At 39.3% G+C, this 27,308-nt stretch overlaps 1 protein-coding gene and 1 pseudogene across 6 annotated transcripts in view; both read right to left on the reverse strand.

Annotated features, from left to right (window-relative positions):
* CDK19 (cyclin dependent kinase 19) overlaps nt 1–27,308 on the reverse strand; it is a 217,950-nt gene that overhangs the window by 100,187 nt on the left and 90,455 nt on the right. The gene's annotated exons all lie outside the window — the stretch shown is intronic.
* LOC114677809 (U6 spliceosomal RNA) lies at nt 21,464–21,561 on the reverse strand (annotated as a pseudogene).

Below are 27,308 nucleotides of genomic sequence, written 5' to 3' on the forward strand. Positions count from 1 at the left end.
TCATCCAGAAACCATACCCCCAACCCCAGTCTGTGAAAAAGTTGTCTCCACAAAACCAGTCCCTGGTGCCAAAAAGGTTGGGGACTGCTAGCTTACAGAGCTTATAAAATTCAGCTTTTTTTAGGAAGATGTGGTCACAGGTGCTGGGGAGCTCTGGTCTGCCACTCCTGCTCTTGACTCAATGCTGCTCACTCTTGCTGAGGAACAGGTCAGTAAGGAAGCCATGCCACATCCATGGTCTTTAAAGATACCAGAAAAACAGCTGTGGAGCCAGAGGTGGTACTTCATGGAATTAGAATAAAACCCCTGGAGAAGGTGTGTGCTGACTTGATCACAGGCAAAAATTTAAAAATCTCAAAGTAAAAGGACCAGTTTGTACACCTACCAAGATTCTGAAAATCACTACAAGAAAAACTCCTTGTGGTGAAAGTTCTAAGGCATTGGGATGGCTTCCAGATGAGAATCCAAAAGTGACTCATTGACTTGCACAGTCCTTCCAAGACTGTCAAGCAGATTATTTCCATCAGTATTGCACCAGGAGTTGATTCTGAAGTCACCAATGCAGATGTTTAAGTCAACTATTTTAATAAATTAATTACTAGTTGTTAAAAAAAAAAAAAAGAAAAGAAAAAAGAAAGAAAAATGGAGCCGGGCGTGGTGGCTCACACCTGTAATCCCAGCACTTTGGGAGGCCAAGGCGGGTGGATCACAAGGTCAGGAGATCGAGACCATCCTGGCTAACATGGTGAAACCCTGTCTCTACTAAAAATACAGAAAAAAAAAAATAGCCGGTTGTGGTGGCAGGCACCACAGTAGTTCCAGCTACTTGGGAGGCTGAGGCAGGAGACTGGCGTGAACCCGGGAGGTGGAGGCTGCAGTAAGCCGAGATGGAGCCACTGTACTCCAGCCTGGGCAACAGAGTGAGACTCAGTCTCAAAAAAAAAAAAAATGAAAAAGAAAAATGGAAAACCCTTCAGAGTCCAATGGGCAGAGAATATGAACAGACATTTCACAAAAATAAATATAAATTAAAATAGTCAAAAATTATCTAACAATATGACTATCTCAACTTAAGAATGCAAATTGGAACAATGGAGATATATTTTTCATTGATCAGATTGGGAAACATTTTAAAGTTTAAAAGCATCTAGATGGCATCAATAAGGAACTGGTTGAAGAAATTAAACTCCATCCCTACAATGGAATATTATATAGCCATTAAAAAGAATGCAATAAGAGGCCAGGTGGATGGGCTGGGCACGGTAGCTCATGCCTGTAATCCCAGCACTTTGGGAGACCAGGGTGGGTGGATCATAAATTCAGGAGTTCAAGACCAGTTTGGCTAACATGGTGAAACCCCATCTCTACTAAAAATACAAAAATTAGGCGTGGTGGTGCACGCCTGTAGTCCCAGCTACTCAGGAAGCTGAGGCAGAAGAATCACTTGCACCTGGGAGGCAGAGGTTGCAGTGAGCCGAGATTGTTCTACTATACTCCAAACTGGGTGACTGAGTAAGACTCTGTCTCAAAAAAATACAAATAAAAATAAATAAGAGGCCAGGTGGCTCATGCCTGTAATTCCAGCACTTTGGGAGGCCAAGGCAGGAGGACTGCTTGAGCCCAGGAGTTTGAGACCAGACTGGACAATATAGTGAGACCTCATCTCTACAAAATATAAAAAATTAATTAGCTGGGCATGGTGGCTCACACCTGTAGTCTTAGCTGTTCAGGAGGCTGAGGCTGGACAATTGCTTGAGCGTGGGTGGTTGAGGCTACAGTGAGCTCTGACTGTGCCACTACACTGCAGCCTGGGCAACATAGTAAAACTCCATCTCTACAAAAAAAATTAAAATTAAAAATATTAGCCAGGTGTGTTGGCATGTACCTGTAGTCCTAGTTAACTTGAGAGGTTAAAATGGGAGGATTGTTTGAGCCCAGGAGTTTGAGGCTGCAGTGAGCCATGATCGCAACACTGCACTTCAGCCTGGGAGACAGAGGAAGACTCTGACCAAAAATAAAAATAAATTTTAAAAATGACCTTTGACTTGGGGGTTAAAAAAATGGTATCTGTATTGTCGATATGGAAAGATCACTAAGACATAATATTAAGTGATAAAGATGGAACAGAATATATATATCTATCTCTTTAGTATTTTTAAAAGATACATATGTAGTGGTACATGCACAAAAAATGTCATTATAAGAAGCCATTTTTACTAGCTACTTTTGTGCAGAATGACCAGGTGTTAAAGAAGACAAAGGTTTAACATTTTTCATTTTATATCTTTCTGGATGACTTTAATATAACAAATAGCAATTGTGATATTGTTTGAATTCTTATTATGTATATATTTCTATTTCTGAAATGTCAACAGGAGTTAACTAGTGAATCAAATTTGGTTTGCTACTTTATGTTGCTCTGTATTTTTCAAATTATTTTTTGTAAAAGCCTACTCTAAGGTATTGTTTTTCAAACTGCAGCTTATGACCCATTAGTGAATCATGAAATCCATCTACTGAGTTGCAACCAGCATTTCCCCCACCATATCACCGGCAAGTGAAATAACCTGAACTGGACTAAAATAGAAAATAATTGAAAACACCAGTGCACATCATGGATTATGAGCAAGAAAGAGCCAGACCAAGAACAGGCAAGCTGACTCAAAGTTTGAAAACCTCTGCTCCAAGATATTATGTTAGTAGTACTTTGAATAGGGTGCTTAGGGAAATATATTATGTTATAATTAATATTTCAAAACCAAGAATCATTTTATGTTAAATGGAGTTTTTATATGCCAATTCTTAGTATGATCAATTTCCAAAAAATGCTATTAATTGAAATGATAATGGAGAAAATATATAATTTCCGAAAATTCAGAGACAAAACTAAAAGGACAGCTATACAACATACACTGACTTGAATGAAATTGAAAAAAATCAAACTGCCAGGCACAGTGGTTCACACATCTAGTTCCAGCACCTTACGAGGCCAAAGCAGGAGGACTACTTGAGCCGAGGTGTTAAAGACCAGCCTCGGCAACACAGGGAAACCTTGTCTCTACAAAAAATTTTAAAATTAGCCAGGTATGGTGGCATGCACCTGTAGTCCCAGCAACTCGGGAGGCTGAAGTGGGAGGATTGCTTGAACCCAGGAGTTTAAGGATGCAGTGAGCTATGATCATACCACTGCACTCTAGCCTCAGTGACAGAGGAAGACCCTGTTTCTAAAAAACAAAAATTAAAAATGAACCTATATACATATATTTAGAATAGCACCACATTATAAATTATACACATTCATGTCTTTGGAATGGATAAGACTGAAATTAGAGTGTTTACCTATGAAGAGGTCACTAAAATAATAAATTTTTAAAATGCTAGGCTATCTGAAAATTCCAGAATATTGACAGAAGACCACATAGTTCAAATATACATTCAGCGATAATCAGGGCATGCATTTTAAGTTATTGTTTTTGGTGTCAAAGGATGTGTTTGTTCTGATTACAAACACCATCTATTGCCCAGTCTCCTGTTTGGTCAAGACAGATAACTCCAAAATGACTAGCCAGGACTGGGAACACAGTTCAGTCAATAATTAAGTGAAATTAAAGGACTAGGGGAGTATGAAATCAAAAGACTTTGTTTTCATTAACATGGCAACCAAACCGTGTACTGTGTATTATGCAGTCAGAGCAGCCCTGGGAAGCCCTATCTTTTTTTAATTTCATGAACCCCAATGTCATGTATCTTTACTACTTACGTTATCTTTTTCTCCCTTTTATCCAACTCTCCACCCCTCCTCCCCACCAACCCTTGTCTGCTTTTTATTTCCTTTGTTCCTTTCCATTCATTAAATCCATTACTCTTAATGATCTCTCACGCTTCCAAATCCCTATGGGGATTATCTATACCACTCATTTGGAAGTCAGCAAATGATCTCTTGTATTATTTATCTTTTTTATACATATCCTATTTTTACATACACTTATATTAACTATTTGGTAAAGTGTAAAGTCATTCCATGTTATGAATGCAGTCAATATCAACAAATATTTTTAGTTATCTTTTTAAGTTCTCATATAACCCAGAAGTCAAAAGTTGTTCAGGGCATGTGTTCTATAACTAAATAGATTCAGGTAATCTACACGTGCCCCAGGAGTGTGGGATCATAGGCCAAGGCTAATTCTGGAAGCAATGAGAGGGAGATGAAGGGAGGGAGAATAGGACCTGGCATGGGCAATGGCAATAAAGATAGAAAGGAGGGGTTAGATAAAAACAGGGCAAGAAAAACTGAATAGGATTTAGTAATTGATAGACTGAGGGAAAGTGACCCAGGATGGTACAAGCAACCAAAAAGATGGTGGTACAATTAGAGATAAGTAAAAGCATTACAGGTTTAAAGTGTGAAGAAATGTAGATTTTTTTTCTTTCTTTTTTTTTCTTTTTTTTTTTTTTTGGAGATGGAGTTTCACTCTTGTCACCCAGGCTGGAGGAACGGTGCAATCTCAGCTCACCGCAGCCTCCGCCTATCAGGTTCAAGCAATTCTCCTGCCTAAGCCTCCCCAGTAGCTGGGATTACAGGCATGCACCACCACACCTGGCTAATTTTGTATTTTTAGTAGAGATGGGATTTCTCCATGTTGGTCAGGCTGGTCTCGAACTCCTAACCTCAGGTGATTGGCCTCCCTCGCCCTCCGAAAGTGCTGGGATTACAGGCGTGGGCCACTGCACCTGGCCAGAAGTATAGATTTTAGTATCAGATGTGATGAACTCAAGACGTTCATGGGGCATATAGTTAGTGATCCTGTTATCTGGATCTGAAGCTCAGGCGAGAGTGCTCAACTGCAGGTAAAGAACTTAGGAGTCATTAGCATAGAGAAGAGATTGCCCAGAAGCATTGTAAGGGAGCAAATGGGAAGGGCATTTAGTAGAGAGCTCTTTTGGAAAATAAGAACATTAAAGGGTCTGAAAAAAGAGACATTTAAGGCACAGGATTACACAGACTCGGAAGGTATGTTTACAGAAGCAAAGCCTCCTTCTCTCAGGAGAGGATATTGTTGTGAAAACCAAGAAAGATTACCTTCCTCCCAGAAGCGGAAACAGACAACAATTTCAGGTATTAAGAGAAATATCTCAGCAAACTAACACAGGAACAGAAAACCAAACACCACATGTTCCCAGTCATAAGTGGGAGTTGAACAATGAGAACATATGGCCACAGGGAGGGGAACATCATACACCGGGGCCTGTTGGGGGCAGGGAGGAGGGATGGCATTAGGAGAAATACCAAACGTAGATGACAGGTTAAGGGGTGCAGCAAACCACCATGGCACATGTATACCTATGTAACAAACCTGCACATTGTGCACATGTATCCCAGAACTTAAAGTATAATAAAAGAATAAAAAATAATAATAATAAAAAAGAACGTGGACCTTAACCTGTTTTCTTTTTTTGTTTGTTTGTTTTTGAGACGGAGTCTTGCTGTGTCACCCAGGCTGGAGTGCAATGGCTTGATCTCTGCTCACTGCAACCTCTGCCTCCTGGGTTCATGTGATTCTTCTGTGTCAGCCTCCCAAGTAGCTGGGATTATAGGTGCCGGCCACCACACCTAGCTAATTTTTGTATTTTTAGGAGAGACGGGGTTTCACCATGTTGGCCAGGCTGCTCTCAAACTCCTGACCTCGGGTGATCCGCCCACCTCAGCCTCTCAAAGCATTAGGCTTACAGGCGTGAGCTACCGTGCGTGCCCAGCCAACCCGTTGTTTACAACAATGTCAACAGCATGCTGGGTAACACTATTGATAGACTCTTCCAGTTTTGCCTGAGTAACATTGTGGGACACTCCTTTTTGAAATTTTTGAATAGTACCCATACCCTTGATGTCTATAATATCACCTTTCTTGGAGCTTCACATGTATGTGGCCAAAGGAGTAACTCGACGTTTTCTAAAAGACTATATTTTTAAAGAAAATACAGCGGTGCCACTCCTCTTTCCCTTTGTGTTTGTCATTTTTGCAAAGTGGAAGATGGCAGTTCTCGCCAGAAGACATTATTTTTAAATCTCTCTTTAACAGCCAAAAAAAAAAAAAAAAACTGAGAAGGCGGCCGGGTGTGGTGGCTCATGCCTGTAATCCTAGCACTTTGGGAGGCTGAGGCGGGCAGATCACCTGAGGTCAGGAGTTTGAGACTAGCCTGGCCAAACGATGACAATCTTTTAGTAGAGACAACGGTGAAATCCCATCTCTACTAAAACTACAAAAATTAGCCAGGCGTAGTCACACATGCCTGTAATCTCAGCTACCTGGGAGGCTGAGACAAGAGAATCACTGAAACCTGGGAGGCAGAGGCTGCAGTGAGCCAAGATCGCGCCACTGCACTCCAGCCTGGGTGACAGAGGGAGACTCTGTCTCAAAAACAAAACAAAACAAAACTGAGAAGGCTGAAAGGCTAAGTACACAGCCAAAAAATGGCAAAACAGGCATTAAAACACATCTTTGGATACCTTGGTTCTAGATCACATCATCTATCTGTATATGCACACAAACATATAATATTTTTGTTAAAAAATGGGAACACACTAACCACATAGTTTTGTAACCAGCCCTTTTTCACGTAACATATTGTAAACAACTTTTCTGTCAACAAATACTTATCTACAACAGCAGTTTTAACAGCTGCATAGTACTCCACTGCCTGGGTATGAAATTGCTTTAAATAGTATGTTTGGGCCAGGCTTGTAATCCCAGTACTTTGGGAAGCCGAGGCGGGTGGATTACCTGAGGTCAGGACATTTGAGAGCAGCCTGGCCAACATGGTGAAACCCCATGTCTATTAAAAACACAAAAATTAGCTGGGCGCGGTAGCAGGCGCCTGTAGTCCCAGCTACTTGGGAGGCTGAGGCAGGTGAATCTTTTGAACCCGGGAGGCAGAGGTTGCAGTGAGCAGAGATCACGCCACTGCACTCCAGCCTGGGCGACAGAGTGAGACTCCATCTCAAAAATAAATAAATAGTATGTTTATGTTACTCTAATATTATAGTATGTTTTTTTAATATTATAAACAATGCTATAATAAATAGTTTGTACATCTGCATGATTAACTCCTTAAGATAAAAATACCCAAAAGAGGAAAGCGCTCCTTTCAGGCTTTTGGTACTGATTCAGTTTCTAGCTACATTTCAAGTGTTCAAAAGCCCTTGTGACTAGTGACTACCACACTGGACAGCACAGATACTTTCCTCATTGCCAAGAGTTCTATTCAACAGTGCTGGTCTACACTGTGCCAGACCATGCAGATCATTGCTGAATCTTAGGGCATGGCCTCCCACTTCAGCCTGACATTGGAGCCCCTCTCTATCCTCCTACTTCTGAAGGCCACTCTCCACAGTGATTTCTGCTAACCCTGCAGCTGCAGCACATAGGATGTGCACTGGAGAGCTGGTTCTCTCCTCCTGTAACTCCACCCAGGCTAGGAGAATAGAGATTTTTACCTACAGAGATTGTACCGGCAGACACCATTGTTCCTACTCTTGTTTCCAGCCCCAGCTCCCAGTCTGCATACGTTACTAGGTTTATATGGAAGGGCAGGCTCTCTGATCAACCTCTGAGCAAGTTTCCCTCAAGTGTGCTGGCTAACAATGGGCAGGCTGATGTGTATCCTCCCTCTACTCTTACTTTACTGTTTGGTACCAAAGCTCTTCAACATGACACTGTGAGTGAAAACTTTTTTTAATTTTGCAAGGGTGATATAAATTCTTCTGCATTCTACCATTTGGGTGTTTCAACAAAAAACTGGTAAGAAGGTGAAAGATGACTCACCACCTTGGACAAAGAAGTAAAAGCTTTTAAAGCTTTTAGGCATTTCAAATGGTTTTAAATAACAACTTGATATCTCAACTGGCTCTCTTGACTTTTCCATTTGAAATCTGCTTAAGAAATAAGCACCTAGAAAAGGTTTGCCTAACCGAATCCAGCAGCATATCAAAAAGTTTATCCACCACGATCAAGTCAGCTTCATTCCTGGGATGCAAGGCTGGTTCAACATACACAAATCAATAAACATAATCCATCACATAAACAGAACCAATGACAAAAACCACATGATTATCTCAGTAGATGCAGAAAAGGCCTTCAACAAAATTTAACAGCCCTTCATGCTAAAAACTCTCAATAAACTAGGTATTGATGGTATCTCAAAATAATAAGAGCTATTTATGACAAACCCACAGTCAGTATCATACTGAATGGGCAAAAACTGGAAACATTCCCTTTGAAAACTGGCGCAAGGCAAGTATGCCCTCTCTCACCACTCCTATTCAACAGAGCATGATGTATAGACCAATGAAATAGAACAGAGGCCTCAGAAATAACACCTGTGGAGGGGTGCGGGGCTGGGGGAGGGATGGCATTAGGAGAAATACCTAATGTAGGTGACGAGTTGATGGGTGCAGCAAACCACCATGGCACGTGTATACCTATATAACAAACCTGCACATTCTGCACATGTACCCCAGAACTTAAATTAAAAAAAAAAAGAAAAAGAAAAGGTTTGTCTTAGTTAAGGGTCACAATGTAATAAGCAAGAAATAGCAGACTGTTACAAATTTATTATGTAAACTGCAAATAGACTTTATACAGGATGTTTAGTCATGTAAATGCAATTTCCTTGAGGTAGAAAGGAAAAATGTATTTTCCTATTATGCCTGCAAGATAATAAATAACAACCCACATGCAATTACAGAATGAACAAAGAATAAAAAACAGAAATTCTAATCTAATTCTAATTCACAATCATGCTAGAAACCCCACTTTAAGAAGCTGTAGTATTCTTGAAATGTTTACACACCATCAAAATATATATACAAGGGTAGAATCTAACCTAATAAAATTAAAATAAAACTTTTCATGCACAAATCATCTATGTGTGATACATCTGAATATCACTACGTATTATTGTCCCAAGCTAATAAATAAGTTTGACTTTAGAAATTTATCATCACAAAAAAGATTATAGTACCAATTATCATTTCATACTCCAACTCTCTCTTTTCAGTCAACAAAATATACACAGAGTTGAAAATATGATATATAACTGGTAGATCACATATAACAATGCAAAGTACTAAACACCATTTAAAAAGAAAGAAGGCTTATGACTAGAAAAAGTAAAAGCAATAGAAAAGCAATCATTTATAACAAACTAATCTTGAGGCCAACTCAACCAAACACAGCCTTCACTTGATGTTTTGTCGAAGAGTCAAGACTCATGTAAGAGAAGATCTGTTCTGGCTCTTCAGCAACTCACTGGGGAGTCATTTGTTTTTGTGGGAGAGGCTCTGAAACCATTATGTTCTATCACTGCCAGAACTGGCTGATTTGTCTAAAGGATCAGGAGCCAAACACATAGAAACAACTATGAAAGAACCTGGGATCATCAGTCAAAAGACATACCAAGCCTAAATGGAAATATGCTAATACCCCTTGTCTCAGTCTGTTTGGGCTGCTATAGAAAATTACCATAGAAGGGTTGGCTTATAAACAAAAGTAATTTATTTCTCACATTTCTGTAAATCAGGAAGTCCAAGATCAAGGCACCAGGAGATTTTCTGTCTGGTGAGGGCCACTTCCTCAGAGACCAGCATCTTCTCACTGTAACCTCACATGATGGAAGGGGTAAGGGGTCTTTCTGTGGTCCTGTTTATAAGGGCACCAATCTCATTCATAAGCGTGGAGCTGCAGTGACTTAATCATCTCCCAAAGGCTTCACCTCCTAATATCAACACCTTGAAGGCTAAGATATCAACATATGAATTTTGGAGGGACACAAACATTCAGACCATATCCTCCCTCCCGTGGAAGACACAAGGGGAATCTAATCTACAAGGCTACAGACTTCATTTCTGCATTAGATTCATGTATTGCATGTAAAAAACAACAAAAGGGGCAGAGGGGTTAGCTACAACTGATCTAATCTTATATTGTCTATAATAAGAGCTTACAAGCGTTTATGAACATTAGAGACATCCATTAAAAACTATAAAGTTCTCAAAATCAAGAAAAGCAATGTAATAAATGAGTTATTTTATAGAGAAAAAAAAATTCAAGTACATGAAAAAGCCAAAATCCTCCACTAATAAAACCTAATGAAAATAGGAATGATACCTACAATAGGTTTCTTAGGAATATATTGTGATATAAAATATTAATGTCTACATATTTCTATGTTAAGAATGGCTAGACACTGAATGTCAGCTATTTTCTGTAGAGAGGGGTTAACAAAGTAATAAATTGTGCTTATTTATTAATTATACCTTCAACATTTAAAGCTAATTACTTTCTTAAAGAAGAGCTTGCCTTGACAATATCCTTGGTAAATGAAGACATTATTTGGATTTCAAAAGAGTATTTGAATTATGTAAGTCTTACATTTTATACCAGGATCAACAAATGTACTCTTACATACAACAGCTTTAAAAGAGGTAAACAAATTTCCTTATCAATTAAAACCAGGAATGTCCTAGTGCTTTATTCAAACCTTAAGAAATATTTTTGTGCAGCAAAAAGAAAAAAAAATCACTGGAAGAGAACAATATGACACTTGTAAGTAAAAGGAAAACATCAGGTCTACCTTGATGGAGAATTTATATATGAACTAAATATACATAGCATGAATATTAAATAGATTACAATGGGCTGGGCACAGTGGCTCACACCTGTAATCCCAGCACTTTGGGAGGCCGAGGCAGGCGAATCACCCGAGGTCAGGAGTTTGAGACCACCCTGGCCAACATGGCAAAACCCTGTCTCTACTAAAAATACAAAAATTAGCTGGGCGTGGTGGTGGGCACCTGTAGTCCCAGCTACTTGGGAGGCTGAGGTAGGAGAATTACATGAACCCAGGTAGGCGGTGCCGAGGTCACAGTGAGCCGAGATCGCACCACTCCACTCCAGCCTAGGCGACAGAGTGAGACTCCGTCTCAAAAAAAAAAAAAAAAAAAAGATTGGCTACTTTTTTTTTTTTTTTTTTTACTGCAGTGACACAAATTTACAATGCTCTAGGACAGTGTCTCCCCAAATGATGTTATGTAGGCTATTAACAGACATGCTATTCCCTCTGTAAAAAAAGTTCTCAGTTCAAGTAAGTTTGGGAAATGCTGACTCAAACAGGTTTCTTGACTGAGTAAGTAATACAGCACTTAACAGGCTAAGGTGTTATGGACCTCCAAGAACAGGTAAGCAACCTTTGCTAAATATATTTGGCTATAGAATCATCTCATCTCTTCCAAAGCAGAGCTGCTTCTCCCATTTCCAGGTACTAATACTCTATGGAACATAATTTGGGAAAGAAACACTACCCTCAAGATAGTCTGTATGTTCTATGTTGGATAGAAACATCAGTTTATTAGATAAAGATACTGAATCAGCACTAAATAATGTTTGAGCTTTAGAAATAGCAGACCTCTGTAGAACTATAATACTAGCTACTATGGACAATTTCTCTTCTAGCAGATTTCACAAAAGAAGACTGGGCCTTTGCCTTATTCTCACTCTCATTCCCCATCCCACTTCACTCTTGTCTTTGGGGTTCTTGCTGCGCAGGTTTCCTTGCTAAGGCAGAGGAAGCAGAGATGATGAAATGAAAACAGATCTAGGGAAGTCAGCAGGAGTGTGGGGAAGCAGGATAAACAGGATGTTTATCCACAGTGGCTAGAAAGCATGTCATTAAAGGAGTAGGTTAGCTAAAGGGGTCAAAAATTAATGCCAATAGAACAGACAGAATAAAGTTTCAGGTCAGAGAGGCATGTGTGAAACTAACAAAATAAGAAGTTAAGTAGATTCAGAGTAAGATGGCAGGAAAAGTGTAAACAGTTTGAGACATACTGTTCATCACAGTTAAAAAGCAACATACAGCTGGGCGTGGTGGCTCACACCTGTAATCCCACCACTTTGGGAGGGCGAGGTGGGCAGATCATGAGGTTAGGAGATCGAGACCATCCCGGTCAACATGGTGAAACCCTGTCTCTACTAAAAATACAAAAATTAGCTGGGCGTGGTGGCATGTGCCTGTAATCCCAGCTACTTGGGAGGCTGACACAGGAGAATCGCTTGAACCAGGGAGTTGGAGGTTGGAGTGAGCCAAGATCATGTCACTGCATTCCAGCCTGGTGGCAGAGTAAGATCCCATCTCAAAAAACAAACAAACAAAAAAAAGCAACATACTAGGCACAATAAAATACCCTGCATGAGACTGCCTTGTGGTGATTTATCCTAGGGTTCTTTGTAACTAGCAAAACTCCTAGCTGGGTATGATGTTGCAGGCCTGTGGAGCCCAAGGCAGGAGAATGGCGTGAACAAGGGAGGCAGAGCTTGCAGTGAGCTGAGATCGCGCTACCTTACTGCAGCCCAGGTGACAGAGCGAGACTCCGTCTCAAAAATAATAATAATAATAAAATAAATTAGCCAGGTGTGGCGGCGTATGCCTGTAGTCACAGCTGCTGGGGAGGCTGAGGCAGAAGAATGGCGTGAACCTGGGAAGGCAGAGCTTGCAGTGAGCCGAGATCACGCCACTGCACTCCAGCCTGGGTGACAGAGCAAGACTCCATCTCCAAAATAAATAAATAAATAAATAAATAAATAAATAAATAAATAAATTCCTGGGCTCAAGTGATCCTCTTGTCTCAGCCTCCAGAGTAGCTAGGACTACTACCACACCCAGCTAATTTTTTCATTTTTTGTAGAGATGGGGTCTAACTATGTTGCCCGGGCTGACTTCTATATATTTTCACCAAACATAACATTTTGTAATTTTTCTAAGCACGAAACAACAATATTGAAATAAAATTTCCTTTGGTTTTAAATTTTTTACTTTGGTAATGTTTTACTAAGAAAAGAATTACAGGCTAGGCACTCAGGCCTGTAATCCTAGCATTTGGGAGGTTGAGGCAGGAGGATTGCTTGAGGCTAGGAGTTCAAGACCATCCTGGGCAACATGGCAAGACCCCATCTCTACAAAAAATTTAAAAATGTTTTAAACTTAAAAAAATTTGTTTCAAGAAAACCTTACTGAGTATTCCTTCTTTTTATTGAGGTAAAATTGACATAACATAAACATCACCATTTTAAAGTATGGAATTCAGTGACTTCCAGTATATTCCCAATGTTGTATAACAATCACAATTATATAATTCCAGAACATTTTTATCACCCCCAAAAAGAAATTGCATATCCATTAAGCAACAACTCCCCATTCTACTTTCATCCCAGCCCCTGGCAACCAATAATCTGCTATGTCTATGGGTTTGCTTATTCTGGACATTTCATGGCAATGAAACCATACAATATATAGCTTTTGGTGTGTGGGTTCTTTCACTTCACATAATGTTCCCGAGGTTCATCCATGTGTGGCAAGTATCAGTACTTCACTCCTTTATATGGCTGAATAATATTCCCTTATATGGATATAGCACATTGTGTGTATCCATTCATCAGCTGATTGGTATGACGGTTATTTCTAATTTTTTGTTATTGTGAATAATGCTGCTATAAACATTCACATACAAGTTTTTGTTTCAACATTTGTTTTCAGTTCTCTTGGGTATACAACACCTAGAAGTGGAACTGCTGGCTTATATGGTAACTTTTTGAGGAACCACCAAAATGTTTTCTACAGTGGCTGTACCATTTTACACTCCCAATAGCAATGAATGAGGGGTCCAGTTTCTCTATATCCTCATCAATAGTTGTTATTTCCCTTTTGCTATTATTATTACCATTCTAATGGGTGTGAAGTAGTATCTTGTGGCTTTGATTTGCATTTCTTTCCCTAATAATTAATGATGTTGAGCATCTTTTCATGTGCTTAAAGGTGATTCATGTATCTTCTGTGGAAAAATGTCGTCTTTTTTTTTTTTTTTTTTTTTTTGATTTTTGAGATGGAGTCTCACTCTGTCGCCCAGGCTGGAGTGCAGTGGCACAATCTCGGCTCACTGCAACCTCCACCTCCCAGGTGCAAGCAATTCCCCTGCCTCAGCCTCCCAAGTAGCTGGGATTACAGGCGTGTGCCACCACGCCTGGTTAATTTTTGTATTTTTAGTAGAAACGGGGTTTCACCATGCTGTCCAGGCTGGTCTTGAACTCCTGACCTCGGGTGGTCTGCCTGCCTCGGCCTCCCAAAGTGCTGGGATTACAGGCGTGAGCCACCGCGCCCAGCTGAAAAATGTCTTTTCAAGTCCCTTGCCCAGTTTTTAATGGGGTTTCTTTTTTGTGAATATTCATTTTTAAATCTATTAGGCAATCACCTTTTCTTGAATTCTTCAAGTTTGTAGACTGCTTTTAGCCATACTTTGGTAGAATGTTTAACATTTCCTCACCCTTCTCTGAATTTACATCTTATAATGCTCTCTAGGGCACTGAGGACCAGCTCATGATACCTAACATATCTAAAAGTAGCTTAATCATTAAGTGAAAAAGACAACATTATGCTAATAGACTAATAGGGTCAAAAATAACTTGGTCATTTAAACTCAACCAACATTTTCTGAGCACTCCTATATTCAAGGCGCTGTATGTGGTTTTGTTTAAATACTTAAGAATCAGAAAATGAGTCTTTAATGTCTTTACAATGGTACTAACTACTCTATCATTCATTTTGCGTATTCAGTTCTTAGGTGGAAACTCTTTTTTTTTGAGACTAGTCGCTCTGTTGCCCAGGCTGTAGTGCTATGGAGCAATCTTGGCCCACTGCAACCTCCGCCTTCCAGCTTCAAGCAATTCTCCTGCCTCAGCCTCCCGAGTAGTTGAGATACAGGTGTGCGCCACCACACCTGGCTAATTTTTGTATTTTTAATAGGGATGGGGTTTTGCCATGTTGGCCAGGCTGGTCTCAAACTCCTGACCTCGCATGATCCACCTGCCTCAGCCTCCCAAAGTGCTAGGATTACAGGCATGAGCCATCGCACCCTGCCATCTTTGGCAGAAACTTTTTGTAAATGATCATCAAAGTCTCTGAATCCCAAAACATCAAGCAATTTGCATTTCAAAACATTTTTATATGATTTAAGTGACAGATAGAAAACAATGGAACATCCTTCTTTTATAAGAATAGTTTTAAATTATTTTCGAGTTGTAAATATTTTTATTTTAGCACCCTAAAATAGTATGGCACTACTTAATGACATTCTTCATGAACAAAAGCATACTACATTTACTAAGAAAGCATGCATTTTCTATCTTGAAGGAAGTGTAACAATGCTAATTATGTTTTACATCCATGAGGCTCATTAAGAGAAATCACATAACTAATATTATAATTTATCTTCTGAGCTTAGGGTAGGCAGATTATTTTTAAAATAAGATAATTAATTTAAAGATATAACATATTTATTTAATTCCATATCTAACATTTAACTTTAAACAATGTTCTTTTAAAAATGAAGGATGCTCAAGTATGGAAAACATAAATATACAAACACATACATAATTTTTATTAGAGTATTTAGCATGATATTACACTGTAGAATTAATAAGCACTCTTATATTTAAAAAAAAAAGCAAGCCACAAAACTCATACTTTCTATTTATTAAAAGTATTAATCACTGGACCACCTATGAGTTCAAATATTTTATCAAACCTTAATTGAAAAATCGTAACAAACAAAAAAAAGAAAACCTAACGAATGACTTAGGAACAGTATACACCGTATGATCCCAGGTGATGCTGGTGCTGAGGGCTCGGGAACCACACTTTGAAAACCACTGTCTTAGATCATGGCAAAGAATCTTTCTGCAGAAAGATTATAGAAGTATTAAAGAATCTTTCTAGAATATTCAAACATTATCTGAACATGCCTAGAACAGTCTCAGGCTTTGATAAATTCCTCAAGTTAAACATGAAACAGGGGCTCAGGTAATTTCATAAAGGATATACAGATATAGCTATATAGAGAGCAAAGAGAGAAAGAGATCTATGTGTATCTCTACTCTCTATATATTGATCTCTGTATATCAATATATAGATAAATATATATATTGGTCCAGTGATCCAGTGGTCCAGTGATTGATACTTTTCATAAATAGAATGTTGCTGGGCGCGGTGGCTCACGCCTGCAATCCCAACACTTTGGGAGGTCAAGGTGGACGGATCATGAGGTCATGAGTTCGAGACCACCCCGGCCAACACAGTGAAACCTCATCTCTACTAAAAATATAAAAATTAGTCGGGCATGGCGGCATGTGCCCAGCATGTGTCCCAGCTACTCTGGAGGCTAAGGCAGGAGAATCTCCTGAACCTGGGAAGCAGAGGTTGTGGTGAGCCGAGATCGAGCCACTGTACTTCAGCCTGGGCAACAGAGCGAGACTCTATCTCAAAAATAAATAAATAAATAAATAGAATGTATGAGTTTTGTGACTTGCTTTATTTTTTTACATAGGAGTGCTTATATGATATATACCTATAAATCACATATATAGATACATATGTATATATCCCTTATGAATGACATACTTGGGCCCCTGTATATACAGTGATATATTTTGATATATATGTCTCAAAATAGCACTTTAAATCTTTTTATGGAATAAAGCAGACAATCAATCAGTGAGCCCTTAGAGCTGTGAACATATTTTACATTTCAACTGACATGTAGTATATACATTTATACTAACACTCTAGAAATCTCATGAGGTGGAGAAATAAATTCGCCATGTTTCAAAGGTCTCTAACTCCATTATGACTCATCTTTTCAAGACTGTCTCATTTTCTTTATTTCCCTCATTAAACACATTTTAAATGGTACATATAAAAAGTCAAAAAGGAAAATTCCTGGGTACTACAGTTGTATTAAGAGGTGGGGCCTTTCGGGGGTGATTAAGTTCGGAGGGTGGCATCCTCATGAATGAGATTAGTGCCTTTGTGTTTTTGTTTTGGTTTGTTTTGTTTTGAGATGGAGTTTTGCTCTTGTTGCCCAAGCTAGAGTGCAAGGGCGTGATCTCAGCTCATCGAAACCTCTGCCTCCCAGGCTCAAGCAATTCTCCTGCCTCAGCCTCCCAAATAGCTAGGATTACAGGCATGCACCACCATGCCAGGCTAATTTTGCATTTTTAGTAGAGATGGGGTTTCTCCATTTTGGTTAGGCTGGTCTCGAACTCCTGACCTCAGGTGATCTGCCCGCCTCAGCCTCCCAAAGTGCTGGGATTACAGAGGATTAGTGCCTTTGTAAAGGAGGCCTAAAGGAGCCTGTTTGTCCGTTCTGCCACATGAGGCCACCATGAGAAGGCTCCATTTATGATGCAGAGAGCAAGCCCTCACCAGACACCCAATCTGCTGGTGCCTTGATCTTGACCCCAAATTTCTGTTGCCTGTAAGTTACCCAGTCCAAAGTGTTTTGTTGGGACAGCCCAAATGGACTAAGACACCAAGTGCCAGGAACAAATGAAAGCCAAAAGAATGCAATGGGCTGATGTATGAAGCCCAGGAAGATTTGAAATTGGGATATAAGCCCTAGAAGCTGGGGTTCTAAACTGTCGTTCAAAAACAGATGACGCCGCCTTAGATGTATATATTTGAGGTGTGGAATTAGCCTCCTGCAGAGTCCAGAGGCCTAGGAAGAGCTACCGTGTCAGTGAAGACAAGACTAGGAAAACTCTATCAACTGGTCTGGCCTGGGGAGGCAATAAGGTAGCTTGTTGTATGTCCTGGGATTGTGTTGTGTATAGTGTGTAGAACAAAAGCAAAGAGAAAAACCTTAAAATCACACACAGAGAGAAAAATGTACCTAGAAAGGCAAGACTATTACACTGATGGCTGACATCATATCAGCAATAACCAAAGCCAGAGAACCATGGAGAAATCTTCCAAGTCCAAAAAAAAAACCCTTCTAATTCTATATCAAGCTAAGTTATATTTTTTAAAATGAGGGCAAAATAAAGACATTTTCAGGCAACAAGTGAAAAAATTTGTCATTCACAGATAGTTGCTGAAAGAATCACTGAAAGATATACCTAAATAAGGAGTATATGCAAAAAAGCAAAATCATATACGTCAATTCAAATAAGCCCTGACTATAAAGGAACTAAAATATATAAAGTTGGGGTAGGGTGTGGAGCAGTTAAGTGAAAACAAGGTAGAACTAAAATAATGGAGAGAAATAGCAGGAGGGAAAGATCTGAGGTAAAGAGTTCTAAAGTCCTCGTACTACTCTGGCAGAAGCTGGGAGGACTGGAAATTTAAGTCAAATATATATGTAAAAATGCAAGTGTAACTACTAAATTAGAAAGAGTGTAAGTCATTTTCAAACCATAAGTTCAGGGAGAAAAAAGAAGTAAGAAAAACTCAATTAATATTGCACAAGTCAGAAAACAAGTGGGGGAAAAGCATGAGAAAAAAAACACCACCACAAGAAGACAGCAGAAATAATTCTGAGCCAGGTGCAGTACTAGCCCATGCCTATAATCCCAACACTTTGGGAGGCTGAGGTCGAAAGATCACTTGAGCCCAGGAGTTTGAGACCAGCCTAGGCAACACAGTGGGATCCTGTCTCTACAAAAAATTTTAAAAACAGCCAGGCATGCTGGCTAATTTTTTAATTTTTTGTAGAGACAGGGTCCCACTGTGCCTATGCCTGCAGTCCCAGCTATGTGGGAAGCTGAGGTGAGGGTAGCACTTTAGCATAGGAGATGGAAGCTGCAGTAAGCCAGGATCTTATCACTGCACTCCAGCCTGGGTGACAGGGTGAGACTCCAACTCAAAAAATAAATAAATAAATCTAACCATATGATTAAATACATTCATGTAAACAGATTAAACTCTCCCAATGTAAAAAAGATGCTTAAACTAGAAAAGACAATAAAGTTAAAGGAAAATAAAAACAGATTCCACAAAATCCTATTTCAATTAGAAAGCTGCTACTGTTTCTCTTAAAGAGCTGCAGTAGTAAGCAGTATGGTTTTCTTGTTTTGTTTTGTTTTGTTTTGTTTTGTTTTGAGACAGAGTCTCACTCTGTCGCATAGGCTGGGGTGCAGTGGCGCAATCTCGGCTCACTGCAACCTCTGCCTCCCAGGTTCAAGCGATTCTCCTGTCTCAGCCTCCTGAGTAGCTGGGATTACACGCACGCACCACTACGCCCGGCTAATTTTTGTATTTTTAGTAGAGATGGGGTTTCACCATGTTGGTCAGGCTGGCCTTGAACTCCTGACCTTGTGATCCACCCCACTCGGCCTCCCAAAATGCTGGGATTACAGGCATGAGCCACTGTGCCCTGCCATGGCAGTAGGTTTAACAATCCAATTGATTGCCCCAAGTGTTCTGAAAACTCTGATTCATGAAGTTATGTAGCAGCAAAGAGAACCAGAATTCCCAGTGCTTTGAGACTTGTTCTTTACAGAATCAATGAACTTCTCTGCAATAGAAAATAACCTCATAATCCTCTCCTATTTCTCAAGAGAAGTTCTTGACAAGGCAGTGATTCAAAGCCCTGACTAGGTTAAAGTGGGACTTTAGAGACCTTAGACAAGACTTCTTTCACGATCTTTGGCAGAGTCTTTGATGCCAATGTACAAGCAATGATTCATAGTGGCTCATGGAGCTTCTTCCTTCACCAAAGCAGCAAAACCAGATGTGCTGCCAGGTACTCAATCAGTTTTGCTGGCAAGCCACTCTTCACTGTTTTATGTCTCAATGGTCTTTCCAGTTTCCAAAATGTGTTCACGAAACAATAATTCTTTGATGGCATCAGCATGCTCTCAAATGACAAAAAAAGAGAAGCTAGCTTCACTAAGATACATCAGAATTACATTTGGGCCAGGCAAGGGTGGCTCATGCCTGTAATCCCAACACTTTGGGATGCCAAGGCAGGCAGATTACCTGCGGTCAGGAGTTCGAGACCAGTCTGGCCAACATGGTGAAATCCCATCTCTACTAAAAGTACAAAACTTAGCAGTGTGTGGTGGTACGCACCTGTAGTCCCAGCTACTCGGGAGGCTAAGACAGGAGAATCGCTTGAACCCTGGAAGCGGAGGCTGTAGTGAGCTGAGATCATACTACTGCACTCCAGCCTGAACAACAGAGCAAGACTCAAAAAAAAAAAAAAAAATTCATTTGGTTACATGCTATACACGTCAAATGGCACAGTTGCCAATTCCTTTAAAACCTTGATTTGGGGCCAGGTGTGGTGGCCCAGCCACCTGTAATCCCAGCACTTTGGGAGGCCAAGGTGGGCGGATCACCTGAGGTCAGCAGCTCAAGACCATCCTGACCAACATGGTGAAACCCCGTATCTACTAAAAATACAAAAAAATTAGCCGGGTGTGGTAACAGGCGCCTGTAATCCCAGCTACTCAGGAGGCTGAGGCAGGAGAATCGCTTGAACCCGGGAGGCGGAGGTTGCAGTGAGCCAAGATTGCACCACTACACTCTAGCCTGAGGGACAGAGTGAGACTGTATCAAAAAAATAAAAATAGAAATAAATAAATTAATAAAACCTTGATTTGAGAGACTGCAAGGAAAAAAAAAGTCAATTCTAGGGGAGTAATACCATATGTTAGAGGCCTTCATTGTTCCCCTGCACCCAACCACAAACCATCCAGAGTTTAGAGGACTTCACCAAGGCCTCTCCAATCATATCATTTCTTTTGCTTGCAAGATTTTCTAAGATAAGGCTTTTGTGGGGGCACAAATTCAAGTTGAGGTAAGGTCCCCAGCCTTTTCAAATTAAGCCACCTCCTTAACAGATAAAAGGATTCCCAACACCCAATATTTTCTGGCTAGGCACATATAATAAGGGTTTTCTTCAGCTCTGTTGACCTCTTGCTTCCATTAATAAGACCCTTGCCAGATAAGAAAAACATGACTTGTATTTCCTTGCACATTCATTCTTAAGAGTAAGATCAGGCCGGGCATGGCAGCTCACATCTGTAATCCCAGCACTTTTGGAGGCCAAGGCGGGCGGATCACAAGTCAAGGGTTTGAGATCAGCCTGACCAACATGGTGAAACCTCGTCTCTACAAAAACTGCAAAAATTAGCCAGGCGTGGTGGTGCACACCTGTAATCCCAGCAACTCGGGAGGCCGAGGCAGGAGAATCATTTGAACCTGGGAGGTGGAGGTTGCAGTGAGCTGAGATCACGCCACTGCACTCCAGCCTGGGCAATAGAGTGAGACTCCACCTCAAAAAAAAAAAAAAAAAAAAAAAAAAAAAAAGAGTAAGATCAAAGGGCACTTATCTTACTTTTTCTTTTCTTCTTATAATTTCTCTTATCTGTGTATGTGTAGGATTTTTTTAGATTTAAACTAGAACCTGAATAAATACATCTGACATGGTAAATTTTAAATGATTCTTCTCAATGGGAAACTGTTTTATACAGTCTTCACATATAGCAATAATTAAAACTGCACATAATCTAAATGGATATGCTAGCACTCCACAATACCCTATACTTGTGGGGTTTTTTAAATTTTATTTTATTTTTTAAATATGGAACTCTTCACAAATTTGCATGTCATCTTTGCACAGGGGCCATGCTAATCTCTGTATAGTTCCAATTTTAGTGCTGCCAAAGTGAGCACCCTATACTTATTTAAAGTAAGAGATAGGAAACAAATTCCTAAGCAATTTTGACTTAAAAAAAAGGTTTTAGTCGGGTACAGGGCTCATGCCTGTAATCCTAGCACTTTGGGAGGTCAAGGCAGGAGGATCACTTGAACACAGGAGTTTGAGACTAGCCTAGGCAATATAGTGAGATCTCATCTTTGTTTAAAAAAAAAAAAAAAAAGTTTTAAATATTTAATTTTCAAATTAATAGGAAAATACATTTTAAAAATGCTTTCTAAAAAAATATTGTCAACTTTCAGTTTACAGACCCCTCCTCAAAGTCCTAGAGTAAGATAAAGAATTCCTAGCCTAGGCAACATGAGGAGACCCAGTCCCTACAAAAATTAGCCAGGCATGGTGGCACGTGCCTGTAGTCCCAGCTAGTCAGGAGGGTGAGGTAGGAGGATCACCTGAGTCTGGGGAGGTTGCAGTGGCAGTGAGCCATGATCATGCCAATGCCCTACAGCCTGGGTAACAGAGTGAGATCCTATCTCAAAAAAAAAAAGGATTCCTGATCTTCTATCTCTAATGTTATTATAAAATACACATTCAAAACAAACAACAGTGGCAACTATTAGACTTAACTATTGTGACAGAATGTCTTTTCTAAAGATGGTCACAACAGTATCTCTGTACCACATGCTCTTCCAAAACCTTGTCAACTCCCTCAGCAAAAGATGAAGTCTAATTCCCCTCCTCTGTCTGAGTGTACACTTGTAACCAATAGAATGTTGTGGAAATGACAATGCTCAGCTTTCAAGACTTTGTCAAAAAAAAAAAAGATTTGTCATTGTTCACTTTAACACTTGAGGCCGCCAGGTTACACACAAGCAAGGCCACATGAAGGCAGTCTAGTCAACAGTCCTAGTCTAGGTACCAGACACATTTTGGTCCCCAGGAGTCAAGTGTGTCCATCTCAACTTTCCAGTCTTCCCAACTGAGATCCCAGGCACCACAGGGCTGCGAAAAACCTCTCCCCACTGTGCCCTTTCAGAGGGCACAACTTGCAGAATCGACGTGCATAATAAAAAGAGTGTTTCACGCCACTAAGTTTTGGAATGAGTGTCAAACAGCAGTATTAACAATAATAAATATATTAGGGGAAGAAAATTAACCCTGTCTCGGCCGGGCGTGGTGGCTCACGCCTGTAATCCCAGCACTTTGGGAGGCCGAGGTGGGCGGATCACAAGGTCAGGAGATCGAGACCATGGTGAAACCCCGTCTCTACTAAAAATAGAAAAAATTAGCCGGGCGCAGGGGCGGGCGCCTGTAGTCCCAGCTACTCGGGAGGCTGAGGCAGGAGAATGGCGTGAACCCGGGAGGCGGAGCTTGCAGTGAGCCGAGATTGCGCCACTGCACTCCAGCCTGGGCGACAGAGCGAGACTCCGTCTCAAAAAAAAAAAAAAAAAAAAAAAAAAAGAAAATTAACCCTGTCTCTAAAATTGGATATTTTTTAGTCTAAACAATGCTAGGCTCCTGACCTACAAAACACCAACAAAGTTAAATGCAATAAAATTACATACGGATTTTCTCTTGTGTCCACCACCAAAAGTTCTAAATAAAACAAACTTACACTAATTACTCCTGATTTTCACAAATGACAATTAAAGGCCTTTTTATACTTCAGCTCTTAAATAAGTCTCACAGAAACTGTGTGAACAAAGCCATGCCCAGAGGCTCAAATGCTAGCTAGCTAAATTGTTAATATAAATTGTGATGTTTCTTCCCTTGCTATTAGAATATTCTCTTTCCGTTATCTAGAAAAAAATCATTAACAAAATCCAATAACACTGAATATGTCTTTTATATGTGGTTTACAATTGATAGTAATCATTTACTGCACAAGCTAAGACTGGAAGACATACCAACATCCATTAAAAAAAAATAGTTTAAAAGAAAGTAATTTTAAAAACTAGCCATTATACATGCAACGAAGTACATAAAATTTTATTAAATTGCAATCCCTGACTCAAGGCAATAGAAACTAGATCCAAAATAACCTCTCTAGCTTTACTATTCAGAAAGATCCCTTCTATCTCTTCAATATCTGGAAAGAAAAACAGAGAAAGAAAAAATACAAGGCCAGACGTGGTGGCTCACGCCTTTAATCCCAGCACTTTGGGAGGATGAAGTGGGTGGATCACCTGAGGTCAGGAGTTCGAGACCAATCTGATCAACACAGAGAAACCCCGTCTCTACTAAAAATATAAAAATTAGCCAGGTGTGGTGGCGCATGCCTGTAATCCCAGCTACTTGGGAAGGCTGAGGCAGGAGAATCGCTTGAACCCGGGAGGCAGAGGTTGCAATGAGCTGAGGTCGCACCATTGCACTACAGTCTGGGCAACAAGAGTGAAACTCCGTCTTAAAAAAAAAAAAAAAATCAACCAAACAACTACATAATGTGGTAAAAGAGTGTGACTGACCACAATGCCCTGCTCATCCTTAGGGACATCAAGGTGAGCTGTCCAATCTTCCTTCCCAAATTTTACTGTCTAGTCCTGGGTCTACGTGGAAAGGTTCTGGAGCAGAAGAGTGACACAACTGTATCGAAAATTTGAGATCAGTCCAGTGGCTTTGTTTAGGATAGGCTGGCAGAGAGGCAAGGAGAACAGAACACTAAAGCTTAGGCACAACAAGATAATAAAGGCACACTAAAAGTAAAAATGAAAAAGCTAAAGTTGAAAAGCTTTTTGAAAGAAAAAACATAGAAGACTTGGCAATCAAGTAGGGTGAATCTTCAACTATTACACAAAAGATCTCTTCTAAATTTATTAGATAGCTAGATAAGATCTTTTGTTTTATTGTTTCTGTGCTGGAATTAGGTACGTCTAAAACTACAGTGCAATATTAGAAGTATTAATATATCAACACCTAGGTGGAAAATGAAATATACAAAATTACTCAGAATTTTCAATTATACAGATACAGGAAGGGTACCAGCTATTGGAGTCTTTCAAAATGGCACTATGAATACAGAAATGAATACAGCCAAGTGAGCAAAATCAAAGCGTCTCCAACTGATACATACTATGTGAGTTCCAATAGCACAGAATTATTATTGAATGCATTTTTCACTATTATATCTCCAGCATCTGGAACTTGTTGAATGAGCAAATAATTGAAGTATACTAAATCTAACCTCCATAAAATATAACTTATGTTAGTTTCAAAGGGTATCTTATGGCTCTGTAGCTTTCAAAAACCACAGCAACAAAGGATAGAGAACGGTAGCCAAACTAGAATATGGAATAAATCATGCTTTTGGATGTTAAAAAATCTCAAAAGACTGAGGAAATAGAAATTAAATTTAGCGAGACAGAACTAAGAGGAGGAAAACATGGGATTAATAATTTTAATTATAAATATAATATCTTCCCTAAACCCTCTCAGAAAAATAATAACTCAAATGTTGAGATGAAACTGAATATTACTAAACACAGATAGTAAGAAACAGCATAAAATGGGTAACATAATTTATACAATTTAAATACAAAAAGATTTAAAATATCTTAGCATTGATTTTACAAAATCAGTAGACAGAGAGAGAGAGAGAGAAACAGATCCTGAACAAAATCCACCATCCCTCATGCAGCCTAATTGGCTGAGAAATCATCACAAGGGTAATATGGGCATTGCACTAACAGTCTCATAAGCAGCCAATCAGCTTCTGGGTACAGATAATAAGCACCTTTAAATAGAACCTAGAAATTATTTCACTAAAATTTAGCAGTACTTAAGTTTTTTATTTAAATTGTTCAAGTCTAATTATGAGAGGGGAAATGTTGACTTAATACAAATTCAAAGATAAACTTTTACATAAGCAAGATAGGAAGCGTACTTTATTTACATCAAAGTGTAAAATCCTTTGTTACATCCTGCTTAACAATGCTTCTAAAAGAAATAAACAGTTATGTTCTATTGGCTTGTATAAATAAACTCTTCCAGAAAGCATTTCTTTTTTTTTCAATCCAACTTGTAAAACATGCCATGCTTTCCATAAGAAACTAGTAGGGTGTTGCTATGGGAACAACATTTTAATACCATTTTTAAAACACCAGTAGCTTCAAAGAATAATGAGGTAAAGAAAAATGAAGGGAAACTACTCTTATCTGATTGGGAAAAAAGATAATCCTAGTATTTCATGATGCAACTGTTATAATCATGTTATAATCAGGCAGCAACTAAGCATTTCACATACTTTTTCTGTACTTGGGAAGGAGAGTATTAGGGAATACTTTAGGAGATAATTAGCAAAGGTAAATTAATGCAAGCATTTTGAGTAAGAATAAACAGATGTTACCAGGTCCTTGTTCCAAGAAAGGAGAAAGGAAAGGACTCTGGTGTGTTGAAATTCTGAAACACTATCTCTAGTCATAGTCCTAGAAAACCCTCTGAATCAAATATAAGTGTTCTTTCAACTCGAGCATAAAGAAAATGGGAGAATTATTAAGTAATAATTGATACATAAGTAATGCCTGAAAATGTTCCATTTAGAAAATGTCCCCAGTTATAGATACCTAAGTGAATGGGGTGGGAGGGATCTTAAATCTTAATTGGGTAATTTAGAAAAATATTTTGAACTAGTGGTTTACACTTATTTCATCTGTTAATAAAAAACTCTATTTTTGTTAATAGCAAACAAAACCACAATTGAGTGGGAAAGAAAGATCACTACACACTTCCAAAATTGAACCTGGCCTACAGAGAGCTGGGCTTTTTAGACTCCAGACTTAGACAAAGGTGCTGGAAAAAAGTCCACTGATTGCAGTCATTTTGCTACAGAGCAAAAAATATTTACTTCTAAGTTCTGAAGAGTAACATGGAATATATGGGAGGATTAATAACAATACTTTGCATTTTCATAATCCCATAAAGTCTACAAGGTACTCTCGTATAAATTAAATCACATGTCATTTTTCCCCTAAGATAATCAAGCTGGAAAGAACTATTATTCAGTGGCACATCTTCATAACATTCTGTCAGAGAATAATATTTATAGTTCTATTATAGGTCAACAACAGAATACTGGGTTTCAATAATATGAACTTTTCAATAAGTAGGAAAGACAGAGACATAAGACAGAATTAGGTTATATAAGACCATTTCTCATGAGATATATGAAAACACATTATAAAAGTCAAATTATTACATACAAAAGATTCTTGGTTAAGCTGTGATGAATACTAAATTGCTCTATAACTAGTAACTAACAACCCAGACCCTCGCCACACCCCTTTCACTACCTACCTATTTTTTCCATTTACTGTTAGAGTGCTTTTCTCTCCCTCCTACACTACTTATCCTTTAAAGCCCATCTTAACTATTTCCTTATCTTTGAAACTCTGAGATCACCATGTCCAAAGTGGCCTCACTCCACTTACTGTACCTATTCTTTCAGAATGCCTTCAATCACAGTCTTGTAGTATTAATTATATTCAAAAATGTGTTTTATCTTCTGGACCAGCATATAAGGTTTATGATGGAAAGAACCATGTCATATATTGCTCTTGTATAATCCTCTTCATGATTGAGATCATAATCATCTCTTCCTCCTCTTAAATGTTTCAATGGAATCTCAAACTCAAGATGTCTTTTTTAAAAGAAAATCTCTGTCTGCCCTCTCCATCTTAGTTCTCTTCTAGAATTCCTCTCTCAAGAAGAGCGACTGGGTGAGGTGCAGGAGCTCACACTTGTAATCCCAGCACTTTGGAAGGCTGAGGCG

This window comes from Macaca mulatta, chromosome 4 (genome assembly GCF_049350105.2).
Source record: "Macaca mulatta isolate MMU2019108-1 chromosome 4, T2T-MMU8v2.0, whole genome shotgun sequence".
Taxonomy (NCBI): domain Eukaryota; kingdom Metazoa; phylum Chordata; class Mammalia; order Primates; family Cercopithecidae; genus Macaca; species Macaca mulatta.